Source organism: Grammomys surdaster, unplaced genomic scaffold (assembly GCF_004785775.1).
Source record: "Grammomys surdaster isolate TR1022 unplaced genomic scaffold, NIH_TR_1.0 182, whole genome shotgun sequence".
Classification (NCBI taxonomy): domain Eukaryota; kingdom Metazoa; phylum Chordata; class Mammalia; order Rodentia; family Muridae; genus Grammomys; species Grammomys surdaster.
Window position 1 is genome coordinate 523,272 of NW_021604627.1, and position 11,146 is coordinate 534,417.

Sequence of the window (11,146 nt, forward strand, 5' to 3'; positions counted from 1 at the left end):
TAGACCACATAAAACTCACATAGAAGAAGGAAGACCAAAGTATGAATGCGTTGGTCCTTTCTAGAAGGAGTATCAAAAGTTTCAACCAGAACTCCCAAAGTCTAAACCACCAGCCAGAGAGCACAAAGGGAGGGACTCACGAACCTGTATAGGGAATTGAGGGTGACCTTGTTAGACTTCAGTGAAAGTGGAGGGCCAAGGTCCCAGAAAGTTTGGATCCCCTACTGTGTGGGAATTCGAGAGCAGGGAGATGGGACTGGGAGGATGTTTGGAGCACACCATCACAAAAATTAGTATGGGATAAGGGATTTTGGGGGAGAATGAGAAAGGAGATAACATTGAAAGGTAAATACGTATAACATCCAATAAAAAACCCACACAGATAAAGGATTTTTAAAAAAAGGAAGTTTATTTATTTTAAATTAATTTCAAAAGTTTCTAGGAGTTGCAAATTGGCTAAGATCCTATTTTAAGCTCTCCACAAAAGAATTTAAATCTCTGTTCAATATTCTCAAGAGAGAGGTAAACCCTAACTTCCTCAACAGTTAATTGACAAAAGAGAGGTAATCTCACAAAAAGTAGAAAAAGCTATTTCTAATCGATATATCATATAGTCTGATTAATTGTCAGTGGTGCTATAAAAGTCCTTTGACAAAAGATTATTAATATAGATTTATATATCCTTAAATAAGGTCTTCATGACTCTCTGAGTATGGATCATAATTCAAGGCAGTATACCGTATAGACCATGACATGTTTCAAGGCACAGGCCAAGAAGATTCTGTACTTTTCCACCACCTGGCCCCTCTTACCCCCTCCCCTTGTAAAACATGCTATAAAAAAGCATTTCATGTTTAAAAAAAAAAGAAATAAAAAAAGAGTCTCATTCATACTAGGTTTTCATGGATTTTTATATTTTTTTCACTGAAAAGAATTCAGAAATCTGTATATTTTTAAAATTACAGATAATCCTGGCTATATACAGACAGTTCCAAGGCAAATTTAAGTTGAAAGATTCCTATGACATATGTATCATGTAATATATCCCTATTTTAGATATCAAGTTTCAGAAATAACAATATTTCTATTAAAATAAGGCTATTACGTACACTATAAAATTGGTCATGTGTTTATTTGGATTTTAGACTATGTCTCAAAGCATAAAAGGTGATTTGGAAGGAATACATTTCAAAGTCTCTTAAGCTTTTTCCACCAACCTGACTATAATTAGATTTGTCATTACAATCATTTTAAATTTCATTGGTTGCTATTTCTTATTCTAATATTTTTTGTCTAAAACAGTTAAAGGAGTTAAAGTTGAAATTATAAAACAAGCTAGATTCAGATAATTCTAGCTTTCATTGTTCCTTCCAATATATTTCTACCTGCCTCCTATAAATCATAAAAAATTTTAATTCCATCTATTGTATGTTACTGGAAAGAAATACAAGCATGTGTGTGCGAGTGTGTCTGTGTCCCAACCCCTTTCTTTTATCAAAGGTCCCAAATTTCCTTTATTTTGGCATTTATATATTATCACAGCTAATATTATATAGCAAAATGTAGACATCTTCCTCCTTTTAATGTAAAGAAAATTTTCATTGTTTAGAGTTATTGTGGTTTATTCATTCAGCATCTTCTTTAGAGTCCTTGTCATCATATTTCTGCTACTTTGTGTGTTCATTTATCTCTCATCCTTTTCCACACTCCTTCCACCCTTTCAACCCCTAACACTAGGTAGGAAAAAAATAAGGATAAAGGGGTAAGAGAGAGAAAGAAATCCCTGAATAAAGTCAGGAGTAGGAAAGGGAGCGACAATATAGGTAAGACTACTTTCTGCCGATTACCGGAGTCAAGTACTTTGGGGTAAGTTTGATTTTCACTATCAGGATAGCTAATTTCTTCTTGCTGTCTTTCTAGGCAGGACTACTTCACAAACTGCAACCAACAGCATCCAACCACCAACCAGCCAGCAACCCCTATTGGGGTGATAGCACTTATATATCCCCTGAAAAGTCACCCGAATTCTAAATGTCACACCATTGCAGAAATTATCTGCAGCTGGCAAAAATCACACTCCTGTGGAAGCACAAGACAAATCATACTGGTCTTTAATTTGCTGCAATTATTCTGCCTTAGCTTTCCTAGTGCTTCAGATGAGCCACTGTCCCCAGCTGACATTTACTTAACATTTTTATTACATTTTAAAATTGCTTTGAAAATTTTCTTGTAATATATTTCGAACTGGATTCTTTCTCTTACCCCAAGTCCTCCAAGATCATCCCCCACCTTCTTGCTCACTCAACTTCATGTTCTTTCTCTTTTTTAATTTTTCTTTTATTGAACATAGATGATTTTCTCATACAATAAAACGTGACTATGTTTACTCTCCCTCTATGTCTCTCAGTTCGTCCCTACTTTCTTTTCCTTCTGGATCTAACCCCTTTCTGTTACTTATTAGAAAAGAACAAGCTTCTAAGAGATAACAATCAAAAATGACAAATATAAAGAGATAAAACAATAATCATCACATCAAGGCTAGACAAGGCAACCTCACAGAAGGAAAAGAGGCCCAAGAGCACAAGAATCAGAGACCCACTTGTTTCCACACTGGGAATTCTGTAAAAACAATAAATTGACATATAACATATATATATATACATATATATAAATATGTATATATATGTACACACACACACACACACACACACACACACACACACACACACACACACATATATATATATATATATATATATATATATATATATATATATATATGCAGAGGACCTGGTGCAATTCTCCTGGTGTGTCCTCCATCCTCTCTAGCTCTTATACTCTCTCTGCTTCCTCATCTGTGGGGTTCTCTGAGTTGTAAAGGGAGGAATTTGATGGAGACATCCCATTTAGGGAAGTGTGCTCCAATATGTCTCTCTGTATAAAGTCTGACTGTGGGTCTCTGTGTCTATAGCCATGTGCTGCAAGATGAAGCATCTCTGGTAACGGCTGAATGAGGCACTGACTCATCTATGAGTATAACAGAATATCACTAGGAGTCATTTTATTGGTACATTTTTAAACCAGTAGTATTTTGTTTTACCTTGGGTCTCTGGGCTATCTAGTCTCAGATTCTTGGTTACCCAAGCAGTGTCGGGTATGGGTTCTGTCTTGTGGAGTGCATCTTAAGTCGAATCAGACACTTGTTGGCTACTCCCACAACATTTGTGCCACCATTGCCCTAGCATATTTTGCAGGCAAATCAAAATGAAGGGCAAAGGTTCTGTGGCGAGGATGCTGTCCATGTTTTTGTTTCAGTAGCCTGCAGAATACCTTACCATATTAAAGCATTAAAATGTAGAGGTGAAGGCTCCATGTAGGCACCAGCCTGACTTCTTAATGTTCAGTTAGTTGTGTCGGTGTTGTCTGTAGCACTAGAGCCCCATTGTCAGTTTATGGAGAGCAACTTATCATCATGACAGTAGCCTGGGTTGTTTGGAGATTTCTACAGGACTCCCTTGATCAACAACTCAGTTGAATGTAACCTAGCCCAGGTACCAGAGGCTGCATTTGATGGCAAGAGATAGCTAGTTGGGACTCAATATACCCCATTCTTCAGAGAATTGGGAATTAGGAATGCCTTCAAATATTTTAGAAATTTTCCACTGTACATATCATTCCTTGAATGACCCCCAATTAGAGTTGTCTCTCCCTACAGTTCCTTCCTGAACCATATCTTCCCTCTGCTTCCTTATCTGACACTCCTACTCCCTTCCACCCACCCCCAGTCCATCCATAAATTTGACATTTTCTCCGACCCAGGTATCTGTTTCTTTAATTATATCTTCAGTACCTGAGATTCTTTCTTCCATCTCTTGCATTCTATTTGTGAAGCTTGTCTCTGTAATTCCTGCTCAAATTCCTACATTTTTCATTTCTGAAATTCCTTCATTTTCGGTTTTCTTTATTGATTCTATTTCCATGTTCAGTTCTTGAAATATTTTATTCATTTTCTTATATTTTTGTTTGTGTTTTCCTGGATTTCTTTAAGGGATTTATTCATTTACTCTTTAAGGACCTCTATTATTTCCATAAAAGCAATTTTAAGGTCTTCCTTTTGTGTTTCAGCTATGTTGGAATATTCAAGGCCTGCTATGGTAGGCTAGCTAGGTGAAGACATATTGCTCTACAATGATTGTAGGTCTTGATGCTGATTCCTGGATTTGTCTTTGTTGAGTGGGTGTTTCACTTCTTGGTTTCTTTCCTCTCTGAATTTTCAGAGAATATGATGACTGTGTGATGCCTGGTAGGAAATTACCTGTGGACTTGATCATTGTGGCCACTGAGGGTTGCAGGTAAAATGTGTTTCTGGGTATTGGGAGCTGACATTTAGGAAGAGGGATGGTCTAGAGGTCTGCACAAGTTCTCAGGAGGGAGGAGAGCAGAGTGTCCTACTGGTATCTGCTTCTTTCCCCTCCTTGAAATGGGTAGAGACAACAAAGAGAGATCACTCTAGATCACCCCAGCTATGGCGCTAGGTAAGAGACTGGGGGCGAAGAGGTTGTATCTAGAGAAGCAGGAGAAGGGAAATTCTACAGGCAACCTGCCTGCTTTCTTGTCAGAAGTGGTCTGTGGGTAAGTGAGGAGTGCCTACTGGAGTTGGAGGCTGGTATAAAGCAATAAGTGGGGGCGGGGGAGGGCGAGAGGAAAGTCTGTGGGATCCACAGGAGATGTGGGCAGAGGGAAAATGTATTCTGTTGCTGAGGTAGGGATGAAACTAGAGGATTGGGTTTGGAGGGGAAAAGAGAATGCTGATGGTTTTCAGTTGGCTTATCTGTTTTACCTGGCCTCCTCAGTGGCTGCATTCCCAGTGCTGGAGTTGAGGGGCTGGGAGAAAGCAAGGAGTGGGGAGAGGGAGATTAGAAAAAGATCATCTGTGGGATTCACGGAGATGAGAACAGCCCTATCCCCAGAGGGCTACCACAGGTGTTCTGCTGCAGAGCTGGAGATGTGACTGGGGATTGAATCTAGGGGAACAGAGAGAGAAGAGATCTGCAGTCAGCCTACCTGGTTTTCTTATGTACTTTCTCTCTTTAAAACACCAACAAAAAAACAAAAAAAATACATACATACCAGCAGCAGAAGCAGCAATGACAACAACAACAACAACAAAGAAACATGGAGTTAGTTTTGTGTCCATCAATTACTCCTGTGTATGAGGCTTTCCCTAGAGTGTGGTTGATAGACCCCATTGAAGAAAACTGATTTTCTCTCTCCCATCAGCTAACGATTGCAAGCAGCCTCTTGATTAAGGGGTAGAACTTTGTGTCCACTTTCCCTTTTCCGTACTAAAATTTTGTCTAGCTTGAATCTGTGCAGGAGTCACATGATGTTAGTGACATTTCTGTGAGTTCACATGTGCGTCATCCCTTTTGTGTCCAGAATATTCTGTTTTCTTGGTGTGGTCCACTATTTCTGGCTTTTGCTATCTTCTCATTTTCTCTTCCACATAGTCTACGTGGACTTAAGGGGATGGATTTGATGAATCCCATGTACGGCTGAGTGTGTTAAGGTCTCTCACTGCACATTGTCAAGTTGTGGGTCTCTTCATTAATTACCATCCGCTGCAAGAAGAAGCTTCTCTGATTCTGGCTGAGTGAGGCATCGATCTATAGTTGCTAGCAATATGTTATTGAAGTTATTTTATTGCTATGTTCATTTAGCAGACTAGTAGTATTAGATTTTCCCATAGGACCCATGACACATCTAGTCTAAGTTCTTGGCAACTTTAGTAATCTCAGGTGTGGGTTCTATCTTATGGGATGGGGCTTAAATTCAATCAAAAAGTGATTGGATACTCCAACAACTTTTGTGCTACCAGTATCAGTGTATTTTGCAGGCAGGTTGCTGTTGTCGTCACAAGGTTTGAAGCTGGATAATATTGATGACCAGTTTTCTCCTCCAATAGTAAACATAGTCCCTTTCAGTAACATAAATGCTAGTCAGTAGGACTGAAGCTTACGCTTTCTGGGAATTTCGCTGGAACTCCCTTGTGAAACCTTAGTAGTTCCTGATTTTATCTTATCAGTTTAAAATTTCATCAGTCAAAGACATCTCCTGAGATACACTATAGTGTGTGCGAGTAGGGAGGGTTGCAGAGTTTCTTAGCAACCCTTTGAGACTTATCTTAAAGGCCACAAATGGGTATGTATGACTAATGCTAAGACACTTAATTACCCCCCTCCCGGAAGTCAATGAGTCAATGAGTATGCTTTGGGTGTGATTTTACTCTTTTCTTTTTAAATGTGTGTGTGTGTGTGTGTGTGTGTGTGTGTGTGTAAGAGAGAGAGAGAGAGAGAAAGAGAGAGAGACAGAGACAGACAGACAGACAGACAGACAGAGACAGAGACAGAAAGAGACAAAGACACAGAGAGAAGTGTGCAAGTACCCATAGAGGTCAGAAGAAGGCACCAAGTCCCTTGAATCCTCCTGGCATGGATCCTGGAAACTGAACTCTGGTCCTCTGGAAGAGTGGAAAGCACTCTTGACTGCTGAGACATCTCTCTAGCCCCTTTATTAATTTTTAGTACATGTCTAGTGCTGCCTTGTGCTGGCTAATCCTGGTATTATTATCTTTCATGATGCAAGCCAGACATCCTGGGTTTGCTTGAGTTGGAATCCCTAAAATATTAATGGAACTCCTAGAGGTGTTGAAGGTGACAGCATGAAGTTGTATGTCTGTCTCTTCACCAATAACAACCCAATTAAGAGAAACAGATGCTGCCTATTGGGAATACAAGCCTGCAGGGAACTAAGACATATAAAATGATAAAGAAATTAGAAACGTTATGGGCAGAACACTGGCAGCATCTACTTCCATTTAATGGGAGGTTAGCGATGCACACAATGGGCATTATTAGGGATGACTTCAGAACCAATACTGTATTCCAGATAAGTAAGAAAATGTCATTGGTATTTTATTTACTTGATTTGCCTTCACAACTGTTTGCTAATCACATGCTAAAAGAAAATTACAGAGTATTATGAATACTGGGGTTTTCCCTAGTCACACAGTATTGAGTCAGATGGCTCCTATGAGGCTGCCTTTGAAATTTCACAGACGTGCAAGGTAATCCCTCTGTGTGAAATCAACACCCAGACTCGTGTTGGAATTAAACCAGTGTTCCCCTGACAGTAGCAAGAGGAACAAACAGAGCTTTGTTTTCCTGCTAATGAGAGCAAACAGCTGTATCCCTGGTGGCCTTCCTTGGAAGTTTTGCAACCGTGAGATGATCACAGACAAGCCAGAGGTATAGCTCAAAATTGCAGAATGAAAAACAAGAAAAAGAATAGAAACTGCCAGAGATAAACAAGTACTTTAACCTAGAGGTAAAAACTCATTGACAAAACACATTTGCACTCATAGGCTTTCAAGTCTGTTCTTCTGTGGTTTTGATTCATAGGAGTGATGCCAGTAGACATCAGGACCCAGAAAGTCCCTCCCAAAGGATTACAGGTCTTTGTGTCTAGAGCAAGGAATTGAGTAGAGATGTATAATTGCAATAGAAGCAGAGCGGTTGATTTAGAAAGTGTAAGCTTGAGAGGAGGGGCAAGGTAGATGGAGCTAAGAGAGAGAGTTCAGTATCTCAAAGAGCCATGCTGTGCAAATGGTGGGATTTTGGTGCCAGTGGTATTATGAGCTCATTTGCATTTCAGGGGCGTTCTTGTGAATTCTCTATTATAGATACCTTTACATACAACTTCACACATTGTAAGGTCGACTTTAGACATTCATGAGTGTATTTTGGGGGCAGTATCCAGACTTTCATTATCCCAACTTGCTAACTCTGTATATTAATTCTTCAGCCTTTACACAAGACCCTTAGGATCTCATTCTTTGTGATACCCTCTTGATTCAGGTGGCTCCAAGGAGCCGCAAGAGTCCAACAAGATAGTGAGCTAAGAGATTTTTCTCCTTCTATTTCTTTTGATTTAACTGAAAACGTTTATTTTATGTATATGGGTGTTTTGTCTACATGTGTATCTGCGAAGAGCGTGTGCCTGGTGCCCATGAAGTCCACAAGAGGGCGTCAGATCCCTTGGGACTGACAAGAAATGGTTGTGAGCAGCCTTGTAGATCCTGGGAATCAAGCCTGTGTCCTCGAGAGTAGCCAGGACTCTTAACCTCTGAGACATCTCTCCAGTCACCATTTGTTCTCTTAGTACTTAAAATTAGTGATCAGAAATGTAAAGTGCAAGAAAGGAAATACGATAATAGACATTTGTCCAGAGAGTCGTTTCCCACTGTGTAGATAAGGCTGTGCTTTGTTGTAAGCTACTGCCTTGCTCTACTTGTCTTTATATCATGCGGAACAGTGGCTTAGGAGCCCTCGGTGCTTCCTTGCAAAGCATCAGTTAGACCCATTTTTTTTATTGAAGATTGATTCTTTTCTCACATGCTTTAACCTGATTATAGTATCTATTCCCTCTAGTCCTCTCAGTTCCTCTCCACCTTCTCTCCCCTCCATCTGCTCCCTAGTGATGCCTCTCACTAGAAAAAAAAAGCAGGCTTCTAAGTGATAACAACCAAGCATGACAAAATAAAATATAATAAGGTGAAGCAAAAACTATCATATTGAAGTTGGACACTACAACCCAACAGGAGGAAAAGACTCCCAAGAGCAGGCACAAGAGTCAGAGACACATTCATGCCATAGCCAGGAGTCCCATAAAAATACTAAGCTAAATCTATAATATATATATGAAGAGAACCCGGTGTAGACCTGTGTAAGCCCAGTGCTTGCTGCTCAAGTCTTTGTGAGTTTATGTGTGTGCTGCTTAATTAATTCAGAGGCCCTTGCTCTCCTTGTCCTCCATCCCCTCTGGTTCTTCCAATCTTTCTGCATTCTTTTCCATGGAGTTTCCTGAGCTCTGAGAGGAAGAATTTGATGGACAGCTCCAATTTAGAGTCCCTCTCCACATGATGCCTGGCTGTGGGTCTCTGCCTCTGTTCTCATCTTCTGCCAAAGGAAGCATCTATAGTGATGATCTATAAGTAGAGAAGGATATTATTAGGGATCATTTTATTGATTTTTTAAGACTCATACAGTTTGGTTTTACCCTAGGTTTACCTAGTCTCTGTTTCTTTGTCAACCAAGTGGTGTCAGGGTTGGGTTTTGTCTTGCAGACTGGACTTTAAGTCAAATCAGACATTGGTTGGTTTCTCCCACAAGGTTTGTGCTACTGTTACACTAGCATACCTTGCACAGAGGACATATTTTTAGGTCAAGATTTTGTGGTTGCATTGCTGTTTATAGTTCTCATTTGGTAGCCTGAAGGATACTGTCCCACACCAAAGACTTAGGAGTAAAGATTCCTTGTAGACACCTGCTTGACTTGTCCACGTTCGATAAGATATGTGGGTGTCGTCCTCAGCAATGGGGCTCCACTGTCATTTTGAGGAGAGCAACCCTTTGTCTTAACAACAGCTTGCCTGGATTGATTGCATATTACACAGGACCCCCCTTGACCAACTAAGGAATTGAATGCAACTTAGACCTACTATTGGAAGTCTTGCCTGACTACAAGAGATGGCCAGTTGAGACTCTGTATTCCCTATTACTAGGAATCCTCATTAGGAACATCTGCATAGATTCCAGGAAGTTTCCACTTCACTGGGTTTCTACCAACCAAAAGTTCCCCAAGTCAAGCCTCCTCTCCCCTCACTCTCTTACTCTACTCCATCTTTCCTCCAACCTGATCCACCAGCTCCTGTCCCTACTCACCCAAGTCTGCCTGTAAAATCTATCCTATTTCCCTCTCCCAGGGAAATGCACGTATCCCTCCTAGACCCCATCTCTTTATATAACCTATCTGGGTCTAAGTATTGTAGCTTAGTTATCACTTTCTTAATGGCTAATATCTATATGTCTTTCTGGGCCTGGGTTACATAAACATGATTGAGAAAGTTTCCTCATGCTAAAACAAAGTATCCCTTGGTAATATGCCTAAGAGGTAGATCAATTCCCAGTTTTCAGAACTGTCATTTGATTTCCAGATTTCATGTTTCGTTCAGGAAGCTTGCCTCTGTACTTCATGTTCAAATTCCTAAATTTTTCATTTCCAGAATTCCCACATTTTCAATTTTCTTTATTGATTCTATTTCCAATTTCAAGTCAATTTCAATTTTATTTATTTCCTTACACTCTATTTGTGTTTTCCTGGACATGCCTAGGTGCTGATTTCTGGATTTGTCTTTGTTGAGTAGATGTTTTGCTCATTGGTTTCTGTTTCCTCTGGATTTTAGGAGAGTATGATGTCTGCGTGTTGCCTGTATTCCGGGACTGCTCAGCTGGTGTGTTCACAGATAATGCTTGCTGGTTTTGGAGGCTAGGATACTGGAATAAACTGGGGGAAGGCGGTTGGAAGAGAAGGTCCCATTGGGGATGGTGTCAGAGAAGAAAAGATCATAGCAGATTTCCAGATGCAGATAGTGTACTATTGTAGCACCAGGGACCAGACAGGGGGATTGGGCCTGGAGAAAGACAGAGAGAAGATCTGTGGACAGCCTACTTGGTGTTTAGTTAGTTCCATTTGAGTACAAATACAGAGGTGGGATGAGTCTGAATCTTCCATATCAAATCCATCTCAGAAAAACAAGGTCTGTGAACTCACTGAAGACACCAGACCAGCAAATGATATACCCCTTTTACATAAAAGGAGGGCTAGAGAAAAGGAGGGACACCTACCACTACACTGGTTGAAACCTCACTGACAAATAGGCAGGAAATGTCCCAGTCTCTCCAGGAATTTATCTCACACAGTCCCGCTGCTTAACATTGACAACTTGAATTGCTGTTTGTCTCCCTAGATTGTTTTGTGTCTTGCCTCTACTTGCCTGAACTAGTCTTGTCTTAAACCAGCTCAGCTCTGCACAGCCCTCTGACAGTGTTCCAACAGGGTTCATTAATATCTTCTCAAGCCATCTGCAGCAACTTTCTTGGCATCTGGGTCTGCTTCTGCCTTCAGTGAATTCTCTTGAACTCTGCAGCTTCTTATGGTAGGTATGTACCCTACCATATACATATATTCATTCTGTTTTACACACACACACACACACACACACACACACACACACACACACACACAC